This window comes from Mya arenaria, chromosome 11, assembly GCF_026914265.1.
Source record: "Mya arenaria isolate MELC-2E11 chromosome 11, ASM2691426v1".
NCBI lineage: Eukaryota > Metazoa > Mollusca > Bivalvia > Myida > Myidae > Mya > Mya arenaria.
This window is the reverse complement of record NC_069132.1, coordinates 50627864-50655325: the sequence shown is the minus strand read 5'-3', so window position 1 is coordinate 50655325 and position 27462 is coordinate 50627864.

Sequence of the window (27462 nt, the reverse complement as noted above, 5' to 3'; positions counted from 1 at the left end):
TCTCTCTGTATGATCATTTAATATGTACAAAACAAAACGTTTGAGAGAACGTTTAAATCAAATATAATTCGTATTGACATTCAACATTCAAGTTCGTTGATTGAGATTCTATGGAACACAAGTATGAAGTCTCTGAATTATTGACTCTAAATATGGCTATCATTATTTCCTAATATGAGGGGAGATTATATAATATAATATATAATATTTTGCATCTACTACAGTTTATTGATAGATGATCATACGTATTGGGTCTCCAACAATGTATAAGACCATACATGTTTAGTTTTAAAGATTTTAATCGAATCAAGATCGACTCAATAGTTTATTTAGGAAATAGAAATATCATTTATATCATATATGAACGGATAAATGTTACTTTGCTTTTTTTATATATTTTAAACTGTTTTAATGATTAAGTAAATACAAATATCTGTGAAAAAGTATCAACTTTCGTCAGATCGTTTTATTGAGTTCGAAGAATTATTTAATAACATTTAACACAAAAAAATGCCACATATAGTTTGTTTGTTTGGGAGAAAACAGTGATACTATTTATTATCATAATATACCTTATAATTTAATATAGAGAGTTGAATGTGTGGCAATAAATTCCACAATAACCTAAAAGGGATTCCAAGAAAGCCCAGATCTTGCTTCAGTAGCTAAAACCGAAACAGATATAAAGCATTGAGGTTTCTTTGGGTTTGTGATTTGAACGTGTACTTGATCAAAATATGTGTCATCCTTTCTTTCGATACATTGTTGAAGAAATTAATATAACATAAAACATTTTCAAGATGAAAATGGAATATACACTTTTTATGAATATCTGTACATGTATATTTTGAAATGTAACGGAACCGAGTTTCAAACTATTCAAAATAAACAAGCATGCATCAACACGCATGGGAAATGACATAAACATGTTAACCAGAGGTGATTTGCTAGGAATGTAGTACAAAACATATTGACTGAGGCAGTTGATAAATTTGAGGAAAAGCATAATGTTCGTCAATACAACGATACAATGGAAACTATAAAGACAGGCTCAGCAGAAGACCCTGTCCTAAGTCCTAACACTAAACGAGAGCCATAAAGCGTATATACAATACAGACAGACGACAATAATTATCTGCATCACTTAATGTTACGGTCACTGCATTCGAATGGTCAGAATCAATATGTATATATGCTGGCCGATTCATCAGATTTCTGGGAGCGATCAATATTGTTCAATAGCGCAAGCGGGGGTGTTGTTTTTTCGAAGAAATTATCCCATACTGATAAAAGGACGTTTCAATCACCGCGTTTCTAGAAAAAAAAACTAAATCACGGTCTTCTATAGAAGCGTCTTTCATATATACTGCTGGCGTTCTTAGCAAATATTATCACATGAGACAGGTTAAATCAATTCATGCTTTACTAGTATTTGCGCCTTTTTAACCATTCTATGGTAATATTTAACAAATTGTCTTACATTTTCTGAATAAAACTTTGATCAATTGTAGAAAACATTTGTTTTACTTTAGTTATGAATGAATGGTCCGTGAAGGGATGTTTAATTATTAATCTCTTTCAGTAATAATACTGTTATAAAAAAACTGTCCTGCATATTCTGAATATGGAACATATAACACTATTAACTTGTGGGAATGGACGGGGCAGACACGTTTTAATGTGTTTCTTCTAACTAGAGTATTTGGAGTAAATTATATACAGATACACAATTAAATGAAGCATTTTTATCAATCAAAAACACATTTGTACAGGCCTGCGGTAGATTAGTTTCACACTCATTGACATCACCCTCGAATTCATACTTGCATTGCAACATTCTTGACGAGAATTAACTGCCCTTCGACGCAAATTTGAAACCATATATATCTTCACAATAGTCCATGTCAACATCTGCTTTTATTATCATGAGCCATCACTATATTTCTTGTTTGCATGTTGATGTTAGTATCATATAACAGGCTGTGATTATGTACCAGTATTTGTCGCAAATATGCCGTATTCATTCCTAGGGTAAAACGGTTAATCTAATATCTATATAACATGCAATAGAAATATTGGGTTCGGACTAAATAGGCCTATGAATAATAATAATAATAACAGAGACGCACTTGCATAAACGTAGTATTGTATATTAATGTATTGAAAAACAAAAATGTGTCATTCTTAAACACGTGTTGATAACAGTTTGCCATCAAGTGTTCTTTGGAATCATTTTATCGAATTTGTTTTTTTTTATTCATAACTACTGTCGTCCTGCAGAAGGTATATAATCACATAATGTATGACGGTGTCTTGGACAATTTTGACATTTTCCTCAAAAAGGCGTGTTGGAAGGGTATGACGTAAAGTATGACGTAAATAACGAAAATTAGCATATCTTTAAATTAATTAAAGGATTGTATTCTCTTATGTCACCGAAGTACACTGCCACTCTTTATGCAAATAGCAAAATTGTTCTTAATAAACAAAATATCTGTAAATCATAAACGTACTAGATACATTGGAATATCAGAATAAACAATATAATTAATTTAAAAGACTGTTGATTAAAAGTTTGTTTTATGTTCTTGTTTTTTTTTCAGCAAAGAGAGCTGATGAGGGGATATCACGAACAGTAATTAGGCCCTTTGATTGCATGTCATTAGCGAAGCTGCGTTTCGGAAGCTGGTGAAAACCTGTTTAAAATAATAAGCATGATAATGATAGCATTAGGAAAATCATTGAACCATAAATGCCACCTGTAAAGCCGCAATAACACACTTATTATACATTTTCTAGCGACAAAAATAGTTTCCTTCAGGGAATTTTAAAATGTTATTTTCGAGAAAATTTTAAGGTTTTAAGATTACTTAATTACCTAATAATAAATTCCGTATTAACTGACCACTCATGTTATAGTCTTTATTGAATTAATCTTACAGAGCACATTTTTCGATCGTCTTTAATTTTATAATTATCTCAAAATGGAGTCTTTACTGATATAAAAAGTCATTACGTTACCAGATGGCATGTTAAAATGTATGCAGTGGACTATGTACAAGACATGGGATACTGTCGTCTGTTCAATAATGAAGATCAGCTCGTATGTTGTTAATCAATCTGACAGTTGGTTCTATCAGTCGACATTTACATCTGGAAGCTGAGGGTTTATTTAAAAATTGACAGCAAAGGAATTTCAAATACAGCGACCATTTTTACTTCAAACTGTCCGTTAATTTTTCATTTTCCGCAATGAAACAGCATTCCCCTCACGCCAATTTTCAACTTAGAGATTTTCACGCCAACTGCACTCATTCGTTATTGTATTTTCAAGGCTGGTGCTTAATGGAAATTCCAATTATTGACGAAATACTTGAATGTACGAACAAGGCTTAAGAGGTTATAAGAATACGAACTTTTTCGTGGTCTTCTTCTAGGTTTAAATTGCTATATAATGAATATTGTTTGAGTAAACTACTGTAATTTCTCAGTGAACTCGAGATCCCATTTTTTCGGTGAAGCTGGTTTGCTCATGTGCGATCTGTCAGTGTTGTTTGTGAATTAGGTCTGGGCTGTTTGGGCATTCTGATTCTGTTAGGCCTTTAAACAGGTTATTTGTTAACAAAATATCATTGTTTGGATAAAGGGGTTGTCCGTTTTAAATTTTCAATCAAGTACAACATATTCCAATAGGCCAATCAAGTTAAGAATGTTCTTTGTATTTTCAGACATAGTTTGAAACAAACTACTAAACTCATTTTATAAATTCTTGAAACCATTTATTTCATGGTAAATTAGCAATCGAACATTTTCGAAAATAGCATGACAACAAAAGCATTTCTGATTGAGTCAAATGGGGGGTCTCAAAAGAGGGCAAGCGTTCCTTCTTTAGAAAAATGTCAGCTTTGTGGAACTATCCATACAACCACGTTTTGACGTGTTTTGAATACGTAAATTCAACTTTAATTCACGCTGGGGGATGTTACGAGGCTCAACCAGAATGCAGCTATATATACGGGGGCAGACCATCACTAACTCGGCGGAAGAACATGTAGACTAGTTTATACTTGTTTTTTGTATAAAACGCTTCATAGACGTTTGACGATTTCCTCTCCCAGATTGAATATATTACATAATAAAACATTATTGCTTCATTAGATTTATACACGCGGTAGGAAATTAAATCATTGGAGAATGCAATTAAGCAGGCTTTACTAATAATTTTGGTCATACTCACCTCCGATATGGCAGGACTATAGCTTGTATTGTACACTACATTTGTCGTATATGATTCAAACGTACACTGGTATGTTAGGTCGATTCCAATACTCGGTTTAAAAACTAATTTTCGGTTTTTAATCTTTTTGTATCCGGAGATAAACTTAAATTTTGATTATGTTGTACAAAATGTTATGACAAAACACAAAACACCCGTATACAAAACCACCTATTTGTATCAAATACCTGGTTCATGCCATCATAATTATAAATCAGTGTACTCTGAGAAACCGAGGTAAGCATACATGCAAGAATTATCTTTGTGTTTCACTTTTAGTGTTACGATGTGGTTTGTTAATTTTATTTATAGAACCATACAGGCCATTCATAGTTCTGTTCATCCTCAGCCTGTTAATCAGGTTAATGCATTTTACTATTCGATCATTTTCGTCCGATAACCTCATATTCATGACCCCAAGGACTGCCACAAATGTTTCTTCTCTAGCATTTTGTGGAGTGTGCTATTCTGTCATTAAACTAATCGGTTTTCTAATCCCACTGATAATTTAAGATTTGAAATGTCAATTAAAGATATGAAAGAACTGCTTTATCTCTGCAATCCCTACTGGCGGAAGCAATTCAAACAAAGGCTGATGAGGGTGTTTATATTTTTATTGAGATAAAAGGCGGCTTTCACTGGAAGTGTTTGAAGTTTGCATTACTAAATTACTTGTTCTTGATAAAATATTTGCTACTTGGTACAACGTACTTTAGTTGGCAAAAGGATGTTTACCGGTTCAATTCAATAATTTATACGTTCAATGGCGTTTTGACCGTGAAGGATTTCACATGTAATTGTAAATACAGGGACAAAGCTCAGTAAATGTAAACTGCAATTTTTTTGGTGGTATCAAACAACAACGGACAACTACGACTACAGATAAAGCCCTATCAAATAGATTGACGAAACTAGTGTGTAAGTATGAAATCAAATGCAGAGAGATTATGCAATAAAAGGGCGAAAGAGTCTGCATTCGAAATTTGGAAAAAGAGTATGCAATTAAATAGTAAGAGAGTATGCAATTAAATTAAATGGTGATCGAGTATGCAATCCAATGGCAAGAGAGATTATGCAATCAAATGTCGAGGGAGAGTATGCAATCAAATGGCGAGAAAGTATGCAATCGACTGACAAGAGAGTATGCAATCCAATGGCGAGGAAATATGCAATCTAATGGCGAGAGAATATGAAATCAAATGGCGAGAGAATATGCAATCAAATGGCGAGAGAGTATGCAATCAGCTGGCTAGAGAGTATGCAAATAAATGGCGAGAGAGTATGCAATCAAATGGCGAAAGAGTATGCAATAAAATGGCGAACAAGTATGCAATCAAATGGCGAGAGAGTATGCAATAAGCTGGTTAGAGAATATGCCAATAAATGGCGAGAGAGAATGCAATCAAATGGCGAAAGAGTATGCAATCGACTGGCGAGAGTGTGTGCAATAAACCGGCGAGAGAGTATGCAATCAAATGGCGAGAGAGTATGCAATCAGCTGGCTAGAGAGTATGCAAATAAATGGCGAGAGAGTATGCAATCAAATGGCGAAATAGTATGCAATCAAATGGGGAGAGAGTATGCAATCAGCTGGCTAGAGAGTATGCAAATAAATGGCGAGATAGTATGCAATCAAATGGCGAGAGAACATGCAATCTACTGGCGAAAGAGTATGCAATCAAATGGCGAGAGGGTATGCAATCGACTGGCGAGAGTGTGTGCAATCAACTGGCGAGAGAGCATGCAATCAAATGGCGAGAGAGTGTCAATCAGCTGGCTAGAGAGTATGCAAATAAATGGCGAGATAGTATGCAATTAAATGGCGAGAGAGTATGCAATCAACTGGCGAAAGAGTATGCAATCAAATGGCGTGAGAGTATGCAATCAGCTGGCTAGAGAGTATGCAAATAAATGGCGAGATAGTATGCAATCAAATGGCGAGAGAACATGCAATCTACTGGCGAAAGAGTATGCAATCAAATGGCGAGAGGGTATGCAATCGACTGGTGAGAGTGTATGCAATTAAATGGCGAAAACTAAAGAATATGCAATCAAATGGCCAGAGTGTATATAAATGAAGTTAAAAAGAGAATATGAACTCAAACGGATAGACAGTATGAAATCAAGTTAACCCGACACTTTGACTAATTTAAACTGTCCCCGTCTTTTTTTATTATTCGTAACAAGCATATGCTCACACATTGGTTAACCAAAACAGATAACCCGAGATTGCTAGTCATTTGGTGATTATGCAACATGGTTATATGTGTCTGGTCTTGAGTTTTTTCCTGAGCGATCCGCATAATTCCCCTCAAATGGAAAATGAAATAAAACAACAATGAAGAAGCCTTGCTGTGTACGTGGAGATTTTTGTTAGCTAGCTCGCAACATGATTGCTTATTTATGAACGTTACTTCAGGGAAAGCCTTACATAACTTTAAGTGGCTCTACCAATTAGAGCGTGTGTATTTCTAACAGTTGTCGTCTCCAAAGAAAGAATCATTTCTCTACAAAATATACCAGGCTGAGCAGCATCAATATGGATTTTACAACAAAACACATCTGTTTTTTCTTCAAACTCCTGTAAAAGAACATAGCGGTAAATTAAATTAGAAGTAATTCATCATTAAAGGCATGGAAGATGGATCTGAAATGTTGTTCTTTTAAGCTAATAAATCTAGCTATAAAATCATAATATTCCCTTAAGGAGTGCATGTTGGTTTATATATTGGAGCATGCACCAGCTTGATGTTAATAACCAATGACAACCAAAGCATAGTAACAGATATCCATACATTCCTCGTGGGGATAAAACACTAATTGATTCATAACTCTAACAACATTAAATACGCATATATTGCTAAACCCGTTCTAAAACGGCAATAAAATGGGTTTAACGAGGCGATTTTCTCGCCTTTTCAAACCGGTGTTTTAATATATGATACAGTATAATTATGGGTTTCGATTGTATTTCAATTAGTCCAGCAATGCTATGCAATACCGAGGAAATTGTGAATATGTTCACATATTTGATTCTGATGTAGATACATTTCTGTTATTATTTCAAACACTGGTGCTGAATTTGATAAAGTTAACAAAATAATTAACGGTATGGTCGTTAAGGTTATTCCAAGATTTGACCTAGTGACTTAGTTTATGAACACGTCTTACCTAGTTTAAAACTGGGCTAAGATTTCATCGAGGCAAATTCTATAATCTTAATCTTTTAAAGATTTGATCTTATGACCTTGTTTTTGACCCCATGTGACTAACTTTTAATGCCTACTAAGATTACAAGGGGAACATTCTGAACACAGTTTAGGTTTTACCTAGTGACCTAGTTTCTGACCTCATGTGAATATATCTCAATAATATTTTATTTTAAATGAAGAAAACCATTTGTTAAACCTATTGAAGAAATATTCCAACCCATATGAAAACCAGGGGAAACTCAATAAATTATTATACACTACAAAGGCTTAAAATTATTAAAATCAATTAATAAGCTAGTGACGATTTGAAGAAACATTTCAAAACAATTATGAAAACACGGAGCAAACTGATAAAAAGTTGCCTGCATTATGAACTGTACATAATACCACAGGAATACCAGTACAAGTTTAGTTAAGATATTTCTTAATCTGTAGCAGCTCTGGACGCACGTTCGATAGTCTGTCCGTTCGATGAAAAAGGATATTTTTTTCGCTTATTGAATTATTCCCTTAGTTTCAAATGCAATATTTAGTTGATAGGTCAAATATTGCACTGAAGTTATCAGGAAACGATTTCTACAAGGCTTCAATCAGCTTACATCATCTGAATCGGAGCTATTGCAAAAACTGAGAAATAATTTAATATTTTACAAAAAAGCACCATAAGCCAATGCTACTTTTCCCGTCTTTTGGATTACTGCAAAGTTGGCGGTAAGTACTTTGACAAACTAGTTAATGCTGATACAAATAGAATATGAAAACCACCAAAGGAATACACGTTTATTCCTAAATGACACCCGTTTGTTCATTTGAACCGGAAAGATGTTCGAATAACGGCTTTTCTGAATGAAGTCAAATCTAGAGCGGTACATCATTTACATGTACTCTTTAAGCACGTAGTGGAACGGAAAAAAAATGTACTAGGAGAATTGTATTCAAACACAATATTGTCTGCTTTTTTGAAATATGAAGATGTAAAAACGATACGTTTCAGAACTTTCTAGGAAATACTTGAATGTAATTTGAACTTCGACAGGGGGACGGTTATTTAAGGAAATAAATCGTGATGGTTATATGTCCACGTTAATGGAAGCATCCGTTTTCAGCGATCGGTAGAGTTAACTTAAAATATAATTCAAATTCAGATATAAAACAATAAAGGGTGAATAAGCTATTACCAACGGTAACAAAAGCGGGCGTCAATTCATTTTCCCAATTGGTTTAGGAGCTTCACTCAAAGAAAATATAAGCCTGAGATGTAGGTCTTGCCACGAATGCTTCACGTTATGTGTATCTTAAGTGGTATCATTTCCCTTATATCTGGTTATGACAGTTCCAATACAATGCTTACCAAAATAGTAGCTATAAGACGCCAGTTCAGAACCACATCGAAACCAGCTAATGAGAAATATAAAATGCATGAAATCACCCATTGAAAGACAGGGGAAACATGTTGTCTGTATTCGAATTATAAGGTGATGGACGTACAGGAAGAAGGACGTACTTGAGGAATAATGGACGGATGGACAACGCAAAACAAATATTCCTCTCAAAACCTGTTCGGCAGGGGATAACAACGATGAATTTAACAACGTTTGGAACATTAACAACACTCTAAACATTTGGCCCTTTGTCCTTTTTAAGGACCGTTTATAATTTATATTAATTAAAAATAAATATTTTATATAGAGATTATGTACATATATAATTTTGATATATAATTATATATGTCTATATATTCAATAATGTCTTTAAAAACAGTGTTCCATTTGCTGAAATTTGAGTTATCTGAAGCAATTTATCATTTGTTCTTCAATACCCGGCAATGAACTGTTCAACTTCATGAATTAATAAAAAGTTAAACAAGTGACACTGCAAACTGTTTCAGTGCAAAAAACGACAGTCAGAAAAACACCCACGCAGACAAAGCAAAACTTTTCTTCCCGATTTTTGCTCCTTTTGAACTAACAAAATTCCATAGCATTACAACGTAATATTTCTAATTAAAATGTCCGCAAACTGTCATAAAATGAAAAACCAATCCGTCCATCTGTACGGTGAATAAGCCATACGTTGTAAAGCGGACGGTTTGTTTGTTTGTATTTTGTGTCAGCTGGTTCACAATGGGGCTTCTTTACTTAAAAGCATTACTTCAGGGAATATCTACCCCATGTACGAGTATAATAGTGCCTAAACCAGCGGTTAAACAATAAGCTGATTGATCTGTTTAAAATTATAATCATTGATGGAAGTCAATGACCAAAGGCGTATTGTATTTTGTTTTGTATGTCTTTATTCGAATTATAAGGTTACATGTGCTGGACGTAAAGAAAGACGGACGGACGAGAGGAATGATGGACGGGCGAACAACGCAAAACAAATGTTTCTCTCAAAACGGTCTCTTCGGCAGGATTTTCAATTATGACTTTAACAACTTTTAGAACTTCAACAACGCTCTAAAAAATCAATCGCCCATTGTCATATTTAAGGAACGTTCATAATTGTTTTGATTAGCAATAAATAACTTATTTAGAGGTTATGTATATCTATGTCTATACATTCAATACTGTCTTTGAAAAAGTGTTCTATTAGCTGAAATTGGTATTATCTGAAGCATTCAGCATTTGTTCTTTCAATACCCGGCGATGAACTGTTCAATTTCATGAATATATTAGAAGTTAAACAAGTGACACTGCAAACTGATTATGTGCAAAAACGACATATTTTAAGTAAAAATAACACTCAAACAGCATAAGCGAAACTAAGGCTTTTCTTGTCATTTTTTGCTCATTTTGAACTGAAAAATTTCCATAGAACTACGATGTTTTATCTTCAAATTTATAAAGATCATCATCAATTTGTTTTATTTTTGGAAGACTTTTAGCAGGAACACAATTAAGATGAAATACCAAGTTCACACTTTAAAGAAGTAGTGCATATTTTGTTACCGAAGTTTATGACTCCTCAGTGGCTGAGGTCAATGATACTCCCAGAAATACTCGTATAGAAAAACCTACTGTCTGTGATTCCAACCATTTTCCTGTTACCGTTCTTTGCCATAAATGCAATAATGGTTAATGCTTTATTGTGTTTTGCACGTCTGGAATGCATTATATGGTGTGTGTTTTTTTCTTTAAAAGGTATGACTCATTTTGATGAATGCCTTCTTGTTCCTACAGGAGTTACCGAAGATAGCTTCCAGGCCATTGACTCGTCGTGAAATGTGCTGAATGATACTGACTCTTGTTCACTTGTGTCCTTCTTCAAACAAGTCCGGAAACGTGCCAAATGAGGTCAAATACATTCGAATGCTTTTAAGGATATGAATTATAAATACCGACAGATTGGTATAATTATAATGTTAAAGAGAAGAATCAACTCTTTTTTAAACAAAAACGATTGCCCATTTCTCGATCGGCCTTAAAAACACGGAGTAAATCAGGAATTGTGTTTACTTCTTTGCAGAGATTTAATAATTTCATAACTTCAAAAAACAACAATAGCAGTTGTGTTTAACAGTTTTTGCAATACAAGGATGGTTCGATAAACCACAGCAACATCTATATAAGTGATAAATAAACACGAACAGAACTAACTGAATCATGTATGCCAAAACAAAATGGAAAACCTTATTTTTCAAGTAACCAGATTTTGACACATGTACGTATATTGACGAGTTTTATATATTTTCTTCTACTTATGAAAGGTCATTAAGCAGAATATAACACTTGAAATTAATACAAATTTCCCAAATATGCCACGTAATGCTTTACAGGGCTCCCATGTGTCAGAATTCGGGATTTCCAGGGACGTCTGTCGAATCTCCTAAAATGGGAAAAAACACAATAAGAAGCCATGATCTGTGAGCGTATTCTGGTGATTTTATGCAAAAGTAGCTGAACATTCTACTTTATGTGACCTTGCTATAGTTTATTTAAACTCTACATGTATTCGATATTTCCAATTGTTCAAGACTTTCATGTACTGTAGTAGTTTCCAATTCCCATAAGTGGCTAGGGATAAGATGTGAGAAGTTAGTGTGTTGTGTACTCATCTCGAAATGTTATTGACCAAAAAATATTACTCGTGAAACTGAAACTAATTCCATAAAACTAAAACATAACGTTTTGAAGGGTTTCATGTATAAGGGTTTAAATTTAATGATGATTTTTGTCTGAGAGGTCCGCAAACTATCATGAAATGAAAACCAAACACTCTATCCTTACAGTGAAGAGGCCATACAGTGTAAGCGGACGTTATTTGTATTTTTTGTCAGCTGGTTCATAACTGGGTTACTTTACTTAAGAGCATTACTTCAGGGATTATCTACACTATATATAACAGTGCCTACACAAGCAGTTAAACAATAAGCCTATTGACCTGTTTAATATTATAATCATTGACGGAAGTCTTACTTTATTTTTTATTTAAAGCAAAATAGTTTCAAAAGTTCAAATAACATTGAGTCATTTTCCAATGCCTAAGAAGCCTAACATCATATTCCTTAAAACATGAAATCCAATACGTTTCAGTTATGTATTTGACATCAATTGTACAATTTGTTGGGGTTGTGGGCGAATTTATCGAATGTGAATTTCAACATGAGAATTTTTTCCTAAGGAATGGATGTATTTCTTGATTTACTTGAACTATTTACTTTCCAAAAAGAATTAAAGTTCCACTTTTACAGCATACATGTTGTAAGGAGAAATGGCCGTCGGCAGCCTCTAACAATAAACGATCTATTTTGTTAATATGTACTACCTTTCTTCTCTGAAATAGCCAAGGCTCTTCCGCTAAAAAATAACATAATCGGAAAGTACAGCCTTTTTAATATCTTTCAAAGTGCTTAGCTGTTTATCAACTAAATTACGTGCTTTGTTTTTCAGTTTTAGGATTGAAGTGAGTTCTGAAAGAATGTTTGTAAAACCAACTTAAAGAATTCCTGGGGAATTAAAAGTATATCTTTACTTCATCATAATAAATAATCATTATGCATTTTTATTAGAAACAAATTCAGTTAAAATGTTGCATGATTGGATATAAGTAATGTATCTTATATTCATTGTGTTTAAGTTAAATGATGTAAGGTTCACAACATTCTCATGGGAAGAAACTCATGTTGCTTTCTTATACTTTGTACTTGTTTGTAGTACATCAACCATGTCAAGCATCGTCTTCAATAAACATCACTATAAATTGTATAAAGACCCCAGTATCTTCTGAGTTAAACAAAAAAATATAATAGGTTTTCCAGTCCATGTTCATTTATTTTCCAGAGTCAAATCAACCATTTTATTATATTTTCAACAGTAATAATGGTTTCGAAATCATTGTGAGTGCATGAAACACCCAGATTTTCGATATTGGTATAACATTACAGGTTCTCTCAGATTGCTATGAATTCAGCCATCTGTTGTAATCAAAACATTAGGTGAAATTTATTTTCATATCCCTGAAAACTTTGGATAAATCCATTATGATTATTAAAGCTTGTCCATTAACAAATACCAAATGGCTCTTTAGACCACAACTTCATTCGTCTTTTTACCTTTGCCAAGAAGACCTAATGAACTGTTTTTAAAATACAAGTTGCCCACCTCATAATATGACCTCCATAGACATAGACACCTGTCATACGTACTGTGTACTGCTAAATAATATTTTCAAAGATCGTGCTGAGGCAGAGGGTGGGGGATTGGCTGGGCACTGAAACCAAAAAATACATATTTTGTAAATATGATGAAATAAATAACAAGTGATATGGTACCTCCATTAATCCTACAAAATCGCCTTAGTTCGACACAGGGATCAAACGTGTGCTCCAACATCTGAATAGGGGATTAATCACTGTTCTTTACATGCAATTTGGTCATATGGATTAGTTTATACCAATTTAGTCAAGCTGCAAACAATTCACCGATATGATCCGACTGCAGTTAACATTCTTTATAGTTCAAAACCAGAACCGATGGCCACTTTGTGTTCTCTACTATAACTCCAACCATACCTCTGGAATTAGAACTGTTAATCAAGCCACTAAGGTCCAAACAGTAACATTCAAGTTCTCCTTTGTGCAAGTACGCAATGATGTTTTTTGTTGTTGTCTTTTTATATAGGAACCCAGCGCGTTATCAATAACATTCTTATAGTCCTAAACATGAGCAATTTCTGTAAACCTAGCAATATTTGATTCAAATATTTTACTTTCATATCCTAATGGATTCATGGCATCCAAAGTTTCCGGTCCGAAACAGACCGATCTTATCACGAAAATCTGTTTCCCATATGTTAATCAAAGACCTTGTTATTTAGAAAATGCATTCTTAGATAAAAGTTGTGAAGAAAGTGTTAAGATCATTAACAACTATCATTACAGAGAAACAGAAGTGGTTTTAATGTTAATCGGCAACAAAAGAAACACTTGTTTTAGAGCTGGTTATTACAAATTGGTATCATTGCTAGGGCAGCTGGTGCATTTTAGAGGGGATAGATACACACAATATGGTTGCTGAAAAATACCGCTGTGAACCGAGCTGCACTGTCAGTCTGATTTGTTCTAGATACATTGTTCCAATGTAATATGAGTTATGCATTTGTTCAGTCAAATCCGAACATGTAATGACTTTGCAAGGAAAGTGCATATTTGGACATTGTGACATAAGCATATAATCAAACGGGTTATACCTTATCATTCGTATGTATTTTGGTTAATGGACTTGATTATACAAACTTGTATCAAAACAGAAAATTGCAGTGAGTTTCTTATTATTTATACGAGTTTGTCTACAGAAATGTCAAGTTTCCAATCATTTCTGTTGCAGATTGTTTATTATGGACATTTGAACATTCATAGCTTTGTATTATTAGATACAATAAACTTATTCGAAGGACATGAGATTAAGCGTGACAGACAAAATGTCAGAACAATGATATCAAGCACTCTTCCAGTTACTAACAAAGCACTTAAAAGAAAACTTAGTCGGACAGAAGCTGACAAAATTAGTTGATAATCATTACTTTCAAATTTGCTTAAACACTTTGACTTATTCTGACAAAAGCCTCAGACTAATTTCGAAAACGCAGAATAAGATTAAACACGGTAAATCTAATGAAAGGAAGCAAGGTGATAATTGTCATTTCAATTCAGCAAGAAGGTCCGTAAAGTCGAAAGCTCACACAAAAACGTACACCCAGAAGCAAATTGAATCAATTGAAATATATCTGTTTTGTTTCCCAAGGTTAATCACTTTTTATATAATTACTGTATATGTGACTGCTTTTTAGGTCGAAAAGTTTTTTTGGAACGAAGTTATGGTGGTTAACTACAATTGTTTACCTCATAAAAATTACGAATGGTGAAAATAAGATATATAATGGAAACGTGTTCATTATCTTAGAATAACATCTACTATTTTACAAGAATTGTAAAAAATAACAGACAATTCTAAATTCCTTAATTTGAAACACTTTGCTTATTCACCGTCGGCGATTTAATTAATGACATCCACAGAAGTTATGTCATTATGTCTGCCTCGTTTTAAATTTGTGCAAATTGCAATACTCTTGCACATTATAAAATTGTGTTTTTGAAATCATACACGCACTTTTGTGGTGAATTATATACTCACTAATGGATATTTTATTTTATAGAATAATTATTGTAAATGGACTCATTATAGACAAGCCTTGTACATACACTCCAATATGCTGCAACAGTTTTGCGAGAAAACACAGAAATATTCAAGCTCGCATTAACTAGATATAACCTGTGTACTTAACTTAACAATGAAACCAGTTCCATTTGGTATATACAAACCTGGCTCACACAGAAGTGCAGAATAAGGCTGCTAAACATTTACGTATTGTTTCTTGTAAGTTTAAAAAAGTTGGTTTGATGTTGCAAGTAATTTGTTAATTTGTGACAAATCGTTAAAAAGACGGTCCCGGTGTTTATATGAAAGGCATAAGCATGACACATGAAAACAATTTTATATGCACATCTGTTAAATATTTTAAGAAATTCAAAATAAATATGGAAAAGTAATTTACTCAATGAAAAGTATTTCAGTATTTTCAGCGAACGATCAATGTATTTTTCAAGACTTAAATGGTTTGTAAAATACATATTGCAAACCTGTTTCAGCATCTAACAGCTTGAATTGCGAATTGTATAGTACAAAACGCATTAATGCTCTGGCTAGAGAAAACTCTATGAACAATGCACCACATTCCTTACCATTTTAAACGCATGTTAATGACGTTAAGAGTTTTGCCGCTGGAAATATCATTAGCAACAGATTGAATATGATATCACTGCTAATGTTTTATACAAAAACTATCACACTTACTTGAAACATGTTGCTGTCATTAACGATGTGTTTGTATGTGAGTAAAGCGTGCCATGATAGAACTTAAGCAACAGATTGGATATGATTTCACAGCCAATATTTTCAAAAAAAACTATCACAATTACTTGAACTATATTGCTGTTATTTGGCATCCACTTTTATGATTTGGAACCATGTGTATGTAACTAAAGCGTGCCATAATAATAAAATATAATGTAAATAATTATGATAAAATAATACAATTAATGGACAAATTCTTTCAGGAAAATTATTTGCTTGACAGGTCAAAACAATAGCCTGCCCTTACCTGGACTGATGATGCATGCAATTTTCAAAACAAGTTTAGTTTGTAATATAGGAACACTTCTAGAATATATCAGATTGGTACCATAAGCTTATTGAGGTACGTGCAGAGATAATCACCCAAGTACAAACGAATTTCAACCATCAATGTCAAAGAGAAATATTCCTTAGATATAAGGCGGATCACAAGTCCTCTCTGTTTCACCCAGCATCTCCTTAACATGAAATCGACACAACGTGTACGAAAATATCGAAGCTTGAGTCAGATACGACCATATTTAGCACTTCTCATGGACAAGGCGTAACAAAAAGTAATTATATTAGACTTTGTAGAACATGAAATAATCTGGAAACACATGTGCAAATGAAACAATATACGTACATAGCGAGTTATCTTTTAGGTGTTTTCGAACTGGCAACGAATTTGCTTTTTAAGGAGAAAATACCGGTACGACCTTCGAGATACAGGATGTTACAATGTTAAGCACAAATTGACGACATTCATTTATCAAGATTGAACATTGCACAAAAACATGATTTTTTGCCATTTTTTATCCTGAATAAGTGTATGTTATCATAACAATTTTCGACAAAAATGGAAACACATAATTGTTTTAGCGACCAACGTTACTGCTTTTCCAATGAGAAGACGGTATACATTAAATTTGACAAAACATCGATTTCAGTAAATCAGAATTTAGCGCTTATTGTTTAATCAGATGAACCGGTAGATGTAAACAATGGCTTGTCCATTTTGTTGTAAATATCATCTCAAATGAAATTATTTATTTAAAAACTTATACTGTAGGTGTTTTCAGTTTCTGTCAGCAATCATCACAATGATTTGAAATATGTTGCTGCCATTATCAATTTCCTTTCATGAATATAATTTGCATTAGCGATCAAAACAAAAGCCGGTCTTTACAACTACTGATGACATATGCAATTTCCATACTTAATTAAATTGAAAATACTTAAAGGGAATCTATTGCAACATAAATCATAAATAAGCCTTTAAATGATGTTCTAAGCTGAAACAATACGTTTGTAAGTTTTGACAGCTCTCAAGTATACAGTAAAATATGCGCCTCTCCATGTTGAAGTAATAACATATTTTAAATAAGATATAACATTGTCATTCAAAAAGCATCCAACGTTTATCTAGTCCTCGTCGACCATCAAAGTAAAGCGTAAACTTATTAACAGACAATATCCCAACTAGCGGACAAAGTAGGGGCAGGGGACAACCTACCTAATTATGCATTTTTCAACTAATACCTTCCCTAATATCATATTCTTGATCTGACCTAAGGCTAAGGTTAAATATGAGGGAATATAAAATGTAACAACCACGGACATGTTTTCTCCAAACGTCTATAAAGGTAAATAACAAATTGTACAGTGTTGAAAAGCTAATATCCAGACACGTACGGTTCAATAGGATATTATGGAACGTGATCAACGTGCGGAAAGAAAGTAACAGTAAAATATACACCAGATAGCAATGTGTATTCAGATAAATGTTTTCCAACAACATTCTGATGAGAAAACCATGACTATAAAAACAGCTTTTTTTGTTTGAAAGACAGAAAAGTTTAAAATTACTTTTGTCAACCCTTTGTTCTGAGTTTTATTTTGTGAATATATGCAGACGTCTCGGTCGACATTCTGGAAACTTGAAGAAAATAAAACATGAGATAATACAATATCATCCCAGAACTCCTTATTTCTGTCAATATTTTCTGGTGTTATTATCGCTTTTACGCTTCCAGAATTGAAGAACCGGTAATTAAATCCTACCTGGCTCACAGAAGTCTTAAAAAGAGATATCTTTGATAAGCATATTCTATTCGTCATCATTTTTTTCATTAAATGACAAAAACACCTCATAACCTTTTCTGAATAATGAAACCTTGAAAAGATATCTACTAGAGGGAAGCTAAATTGTTTTTCACAATAAGATAGTGTTTTATCCCTTGTTACAATATATCAAAAACATGATTCTAAAGCAATCGGCGTTTTCAAGACAGTTTTGTTTTTGGGAACACATCCAGAAAATACCTAATCGAATTGGTGCCATAAGCAAATTGGGGTATGCGCAGATAATTGCCTAATGACAAAATATCGTCAACCATCAATGTCAAGGAGATATCTTTCTAAGACTTGCCGTCCCCTGAGTCAGATACTTACAAATCCATCTCTACCATTTCCCGGACCTCACGTCTTATATCAATTGTAATTGGCTCTACCATTTCTGCCTCAAACTGTCAATGCGAGATTGCTATTTATGCCAAATTTCAAGATATCATTTCACGAAAGATAATGGCAGGATTGTTCACTTATCAAGATTTTACGGTATTTTTTTTCTGTTTTACCAGTCCTTTGTAAATATTTATAACGGACATCCACTTATGATGATGCAAAAATCATGCTACTAGCATGTTGCTTCAGCATAGGAGCAAAAGGCTCAACGGGCTGAATGATGCACAATTCAGTAACATTAAAGTCATACTGTTTTCATTTGTTAGTTTCCTTTGTACCATATAATCAAAGGCAGATTGTTTAAAAACAATCAGTGAATATGTATCTTAGACTTCAGAAAAGTAGAATTTTATTTCAAGAATTATATTAAACGCTGCAGTACATGTATTTACCTTGAAAAAAGTGTGCAAATGAAACAATATGCTAAGCGAAATCTTTGTAAAGCGTTTGAATTGGCAACAGTTTTTACTTTAAACGAAAACGCACTAGATATGAACTTTTCTAGAAACTGAAACCTTGATAAAATTGATGTAAAAATGAAGTTACAAGAAAAACATGGTTTCACTTTCACATTGAATTATCAGTCAGTTTACACCAAGCAAACCATAATGTGACCGCTCTTTTCTGAATAACGTTGTCGCCGTATAAATGATACCCTTGGCGCGAAAATGAGATGGTCACGTGGCATGATATTACAATGTTAAGCACCAATTGCAGGCACTCAATTGTTTAGATAAAAATGCGCAAAGAATAAAAATATGGCTTCTCACGCAATAATATTATAGTTATATTTATAGTTTTTAACTTGATGTTTTGGCTCCTTGGTTTGCAGTGAAAATATCAAATTGATATTTCTACTGTTGTTCTTTCACTGCTTAAGGTTCATATTTCATCGAAAATCATGAAATGAATCAATTGAGCTAACAGATTAGAATATATTAAGGTCAAAATGCAATATGCTTTTACGGAATCATTTATATTTCCTGGAATCAATCCAAACAGTCGAGACAATTTACATTCCCTATTAAGCCATTATTGTATTTAGTTCACTATTGATGGAAAATCATGTTCATATATCTGATAACACAAAAACGAGTGAATTATTAACAATAGATTAAAAATGTGTTTTTTTATTGTTACAGCAAAAATTATACACAAGATTATACTCAGTCTATATTAGTATTAAATCATGAATTTTCAACTTAATAGACATGATCTGCTATTTTAGTATCATTTTAAGGATATAACTGTTGCTACACTAAAAAGTGTGTTGTTACATTTTATAAGATTAAAGACAGATTTGAAAGTATCTTAAATAATGTAGTCGCAAAACAAATATATCAGTATCACACGGGGTTCACAATCAGATTTTATGCTATTTTTATGATATACATGATAAACATCCAGACTAAAGTGCATCGGAACGGAAACTTCATGGCCATGATTATGCACATTCTGTGTGAAGCTGTGCTAATAATGGATAAGGTAATTCATATAGCCACCTTAATTCCAAGCCGAGTTTTACTGTATTTCCATTGCACATTTTAAAAATATGAATACTGAAGTTTAGCTTCAGGCGCTAACAGATATATATTTTAAAACATATTCTTGCTAACAAGCGTATAAAGCATGTTCGCATTGCAGTTGCACGTGAAACATATATTGAACTTACATTACTCTTTGACATAAATATCGGTAGAAATATATAACGTCTATAGTATGGCAACTATTGCCGACAAACCGATCTATAGGCACTTCATTTGCTCCAATGAGATGGCGTTGGCACGGGATCTACATTAAACCTCCTTATTCTTTATCACAAAATCATTTAAGTTTTTATTGCCACATGTTTTGCAAATTAAGATTACATAATATTTTGCAGTAATGGAGAACATACAAAAGAAACATTCTTGGTAATCGCAGCGACGGTAATCTATGGCAGTGTGGCGAAGTAACCCTGCCAAGAACACCGTCTGTTGTATCCGGGTTGTTATTATTCAATATTAGTTCACTGTTGCCCGCGCCAGTCTGCAGATGAACCTGTTTGTTAAGCACGGGATATGCTTCTCAAAGCTATAATTAGTACATTCTGTCCACGAGCGTGGGAAAGCATACGCGTGCCAGCAGTTTGATGGGTTGTAAAGGCCTGCGATTTCTGAAGTAGTTTGAAAGGCATGCCAGCCCATGTCGATTACTTTTGTTTACTTAAGAAGTCTTCTGCTAATTTTGTGTTTTCAAAGGGTGTTTTTATTGGACTAACGGTAAGAAAAGGCAAAGATTTTGCTCGCTTTTTTGCATCCCGATATATCGTGATTGCCAATGCACATGGCTTTTTGAGGAGTATGTTTTATCATTATATGAAATTGTTATATTAGTGTTTGAGGAATAACTTTCGTTATTTATACGTATTATCTAGATTGTTGTGCTTATAAAAAAGACAAATATTAGTCTGGTGCACAAATTAAGTAGATGTTCAGAAAATCTTAAAAGCTAGAGTAAACCAACCTCTCTTGATTACATGTTCTTCATTATTTTGATAGGAAAGATATCTTGCGTCCAATAACCATTCCGTTATTTATTGAATACAAACAGAAATATCAGTTACAAATTGTAAATCAACTGTAAAATTAAAAGACAATTTATATCTCAGGAGATAAAGTTAACATATGTATAGTGCAACTTTTCAGATCGTATGAAAGTGGTAGCCATACTAACATATTCTGCTTCGCGGAAATAAAAAAAAACAATTGAATAATAAAACATACAAATGATATCTGAAACTTTTCATCTTCAAAGAGGCAATCAATCTTGATAAGCGAGTTATTAAATCTGATGTAAGCAGTTTGGAAACTTTTGTTACCATGTAAACGCAAACACGATCTGCCAAATTATGATTAGATATTTGTTGATAAAGGCTTATTTATGGTTTCGAGAAATTAATCGTGGTATATTGTTTCATTTGGTTTCATGAGAAAACAAGTATCTACGGGTGATTCTAATTATCCATTAATTAATTGTAGTACAAACATGTAATGTTAAAGCTACTGAAGAGTATTCAAAGCGTGTATGAGATGAAAGCACATTTACTAGACTGAGTAAAAGGGCTGACGATTACTGTAATTATGTGATATTAGATCGGTCAACGCGAAAGGCAAGCATACATATAATTAATTATAAACACATATATACACACACAATTGATTTATTTGATAAAATAATTAAATTATATTGCTTTCAGCGTAAATATTGTTGAAATACTATGAAGAGTAAATTGTTTGATTGTCTCAACTTATATTACATACTTGATTGATGGTCCTTTCTCAAAATGGAAGACAACACAAATACAATATGTGTTTCTTGGTAATCTGTTACTGAATTGTTGAAAACAAATGGGCCATGTCGGTCAGTTTCGCTCAATATTTGAGATTGATTTATATTGGAACAGATAGGTTATGTTCTCACAAAATACAAATTGCCATATTTATGTCTCTGATTTTTCTCTCCGAGTTATTATCGCTGAAGCCACAACATATTACAGTTAACTACATCATGGAATGACCTTGCAAAGAGACGCATGAAGGAAACAGGCGCGGAAATCGGTGAGGCTACAAAAACAATAGCATAAGCATAGATTTGTAACAAAAAGAGTACAACCTAAAGTATCTTACTGAAGTAAATAGCAATCAATTTGTGACAAAGAAATATATGTATAGTGTCGTATGTTTTAAATTACTCACGTAACTCACGTGTTTGCCGAATCAATTACTTCAGTGAAAAAACAAGACATAGATATTTCCGGAAATACAGCCTAACTTATTACGATATCCTTTAGATTCAGTTAGAAAAGAGAAAAAGATGGAGATGCATAAGCGATGATTTGCCAATATATCTATCGTTAATACAGTTGTGTATTTAAAACGTTAAGATGGCATTGGAACTTATCATGTTTATGGTGTAAACGCTTTATAAAATATTTCCATCATTTAAATGCCGCAGCAAATGTTGAACTTTTATATTCCAGCTTGTGAATGTCTTCGGGATACCATTTTCATATTAAAAAGAAACGACATTGACCTCTGATTGTATCCTTTATTAAGGGATGTCTCTCTTTATGATCAGTTAATTTGAATAACACATTTTTAAGATGATGTTTAAATTAAATATCATTTGTATTGACATTCGACATTTACGTCCGTTGATTGAGAATCTATGGAAAGCAAGTATTCCATTTCAAAAGTATTGACTCTAAATATGTCAATCATTATTTCCTAATATGAGGGGAGATAATATAATCCTTTGCATCTACTATGAGTATCTTCCATGGCCGAGAGTGTAAGATATGTTCATCCCGACCCGAGCGTAGGTTGTTTTGCGGAAACGAGGGTTGGGATGAAGTTTTCTTACACGAGCGGCTATGGCAAATGCTTTTTCTCCCATCTCAGTTAAACAAAATCTTTTTTTGCTGGAACTCTTCTGTGCGTAGTGAAAATAAATGCGTTTGGATATGTGATAATTCGTTGTTGTCATGGATATGAGCGTATTGATTTAGATTATGTTAATAATCAAATCGGTCTTAAAATATTTCTGGGCAGAGTGCAGCATTATTTCTTGAATAGTGCATTTTAAAGTGTGCCATTTGAAGCGAACAATAATTAATTAGCATTCTAAATATTAAATATTTAAGTGAAATAAGCATGTAAACATACGCGTTTTGCTAGTAAACAATCAAGGTCTTCTATGGAAGCGTCTATCGTATATACTGCTGGCGTTCTTAGCAAATATTATCGCATTAGACAGTTTAAATCAAATCATGCTTTACTATTATTTGCGCCTATTTAACAATTCGATGGTAATATTGAACAAATTTGTCTTACATTTTCAGAATACAACTTTGATCTATCATAGAAAACATTTTGTTACTTTAATCATGAATGGTCCGTGAAGGGATGTTTTATTAGTTTTCTTATTCCGTAAGAATACTGTCTATTAACAACTGTCCAAAGTATTGTCATATAACAAGATGTATAAACAGTATTGGCATAACGACTCAACAACATGTTTTGAATATTCTAAATATGGAACATATAACACTGTTAGGTTGTTAAAATGGACGGAGTAGATACATTTGTTTGTGTTTGTTCTTATTGATTGGAGTAAATTATATACAGATACAAAATTAAAGGAAGCATTTTTATTAATCAAAACACATTTGATGTACAAGACCTATGGTATACTAGCTTCACTCTCATTGACATGATCCTCAAATACGTATCTGCATTGTAACATTCTTGACGATAATTTACTGCCCTTTGACACAAATGTGAAACCATATTTATCTTCCCATTAGTGCATGTCAACATCTGCTTTTATTAACATTAGCCATCACTATATATGTTGTTTGCATGTTGCAGTAATTATCATATAACAGGCTGTGATTGTGTACCAGTATTTGACGACAATATGCCTCACATTCATTCCCATGGTAAAACGGTTAATCTAATATCTATATAACATGCAATGGACACATTCTGTTCGGACTAAATAGACCGTTGAATAATAATAATAACAAAGAAACATTTGCATAAGTGAAGTATTGTATATCAATGTTTTGAACAACGAATGTGTGTCATTCTTAAACATGTGTTCATAGAAATGTGCCATCAAGTGTTTCTTGGTATCATTCTATCAAAGTTGTTATTGCAATTCAAAACTACTTTCGTCCTGCAGAAGCATAGCACTTTTCGAACAAAGGCGTTTTGGAACGATATGACGTACGGAGTACGGAAACATTGATTTAGCTTAACCGTATATATAAATAGTAAAAGTGTTGTATTATCTTAAATCACCGAACCGCACTGTCACTGTTTATACAAACAACAAACATGTTTACAATAAACAAAATATTCGTAAATCATTAACGAATATATGTAAGAATAAACAATGAATTTTATTTCGGCACTGCTTGACCAATACTAACAAAGACGATAACAAAAAAGACTGATAATTTAATAGATGTGTGTTGTTTTTATGGCTTAATAGTGCGAAGCAAAGAGAACTGATGAGGGAAAATCAGGAACGGTAATTTGGCCCTTTGATTGCAGGTCATTAGCTATACTCAGTTCTTGCAGCTGGTGAAAATCTGTTTAAAATAAACAAACATGTCAATGATTGCATTAGAAATTTCATTGAACCATACATGCCACATGTGAAGCCGCAATAACACACCAATTATACATTTTCTAACGAAAATATAGTTTTCTTCAGGGAAATTTAAAATGTGTTTTTCCGTATACTTTTAAGGCTTTTAAGATTACTTAAGCGTTACCGCTACAAAATCCATATTGACTCACCACTCATGTTATACTCTTTATTGAATTAATCTCACAGTGCGATTGTCTTTTTAAAATTATCTCAAAATGGAGTCTTAACTGGTATAAAAAGTCACTACGTTACCAGATGACAAAGTTAAAATGTACGCAGTGGGCTTTATTCAAGACATAGGATAGTGTCGTCTTTTCAATAATGAGGATCAACTCGTTTGTTGTTTATCCATCTGAAATTTGGTTCTATCAGTCGACATTTACATAAAAAAGCTAAGGTGTTGTTTTTTTCTTATAATTGACAGAAAAGGAATTTCAAACACAGCGACACATTTTGCTTCAAACTTTCCATTAATTTTTCATTTTTCCGAAATGAAAAAGCATTCTCCTTATGCCAATTTTCAACTTAGCGATATTCACCCCAACTGCACTTAATCTTTATTGTATTTTCAAGGCTGGTGCTTAGGAGAATTTCCATTTATTGAAGAAATGCTTGAAATGTACGACCAAGGCTTAAGATGTTATATGAATACAAATTTGTTTGTGGTCCTATAGGTTAATGTTGCTATATAATGAATATTATTTGAGTAAACTACTGTAATTCCTCAGTGAACTCGTGATCCCATTTTTTCGGTGAAGCTGGTTTGCTCATGTGCGATCTGTCTGTGTTGTTTGTGAATTAGGTCTGGGCTGTTTGGACATTCTGATTCTGTTAGGCCTTTAAACAGGTTATTTGTTAACAAAATATCATTGTTTGGATAAAGGGGTTGTCCGTTTTTCACCTTCAATCAAGTACAGCATATTTCAATAGGCAAATCAAGTCAAACTCGTTCTATAAATTCTTGTATCCATAACCTCATGGTCAATCATCTATCGAACACTTTCGAAAATAGCATGACAACGAAAGCAAGTCTGATTGAGTCAAATGGGAGGGGGCTCAAAAGACGGCAAGCGTTCCTTCTTTACAAAAATGTCAGCTTTGTGGAGCTATCCATACAACCACGTTTTGAAGTATTTTAAATACGAAATTCAACTATAAGACACGATGGGGGACGTTACGGGGCTAAATCAGAATGCATCTATATATACGGGGGCAGACCATCACTCACATCAGTAGCGGAAGAACATGGAGACTAGTTTGTATTTGGTTTTTGTTTAAAACGCTTCATAGACGTTTGATGACTTTCTCTCCCAGATTAAATATATATTACATAATAAAACATTATTGTTTCATCAGATTCATACACGCGGTAGGAAATTATATCAATGGGGAATACAATTAAGCAGGCTTTACTAATACTTTTGATCATAATCACTTCCGATATGGCAGACCTATAGCTTATATTGCACACTACATTTGTCGTATATGATTCAAACGTACATAGATCGATTCCAATACTCGGTTTAAAAACTAATTTGTTTTTAATTATTTTGTATCTGGAGGTAAACTTAAATTTTGATTATGTTGTACAAAATGTTATGACAAAACAAAAACACCCGTATACAAAACCACCTATTTGTATCAAATACCTGGGTCATGCCATCATAATTATAAATCAGTGGACTCTTAGAAACCGAGGTAAGCATACATGCAAGAATAATCTTTGTGTTTCCCTTTTAGTGTTAAGATGTGGTTTGTAAGTTTCATTTATAGAACCATGCAAGCCATTCATAGTTCTGTTTGCCTTCGGCCTGTTAATCAGGTTAATGCATTTTGTTATCCAATCATTTTCGTCCGTTAACCTCATATGCATGACCTCATTGTCTGTCTGACATGCCACAACTGTTTCTTCTCTACATATTGCGGAGTGTGCTTGTTCTGTCATTAGACTAATCGCTTTTTTAATCTCACTGATAATTTAGGATTTGAAAACCGAAATTAAAGATTTGAAAGAATTGCTTTATCCCCGCACCCCCTACTGGCTCAAGCAGTTCAAACAAACGCTGATGAGGGTGTTTGTATTTTATTGAGATAAAAGGCGGCCTTCACTCGAAGTGTTTGAAGTATGTATTATTAAATTACTTGTTCTTGATAGTATGTAATCAAATAGCGAGTGATTATACAATGACGTTGAAAAGAGGGTATGGAATCAAATGGCCAGAGAGTATTCAATGACGTTGAAAAGAGAATATGCAATCAAATGGCCAGAGAGTATGCAATGACGTTGAAAAGAGAGTATGCAATGACGTTAAAAAGAGAGTATGTAATCAAATGGAGAGAGAGAGAGAAAGAGAGAGAGAGAGAGAGAGAGAGAGAGAGAGAGAGAGAGAGAGAGTGAGAGAGAGAGAGAGAGAGAGAGAGAGAGAGAGAGAGAGAGAGAGAGAGAGAGAGAATGCAATCAAGTTGACCTGACGCTTTGATTAATTTAAACTCTCCCCGTCTAGTTGAATAAACAATGAAGAAGCCATGCTGTTTAAGTGGAGATTTTTGTTAGCTAGCTCGCAACATGACTCCTTATTTATGAACGTTACTTCAGGGATAGCCTTACTTATCTGTAGGTGGCTCTACCAATTAGATGAGCTAAATGTAGTTATACTAAAGATTTAGTAACAACTCTTAATGATTAAAATTGTTCTCAATAACAGAAGTCAATGAATTAGGAAGCAAAGCTCCGTTTCCATTTGTAATAACATTTATATAAAAATCATTAGACTTATCCCAATGAAAGAGGATTGAATTTAACATCATATCCCTTGTAAATATAATGGTAAGTTACCTTTTAGACAAACGAGTATTT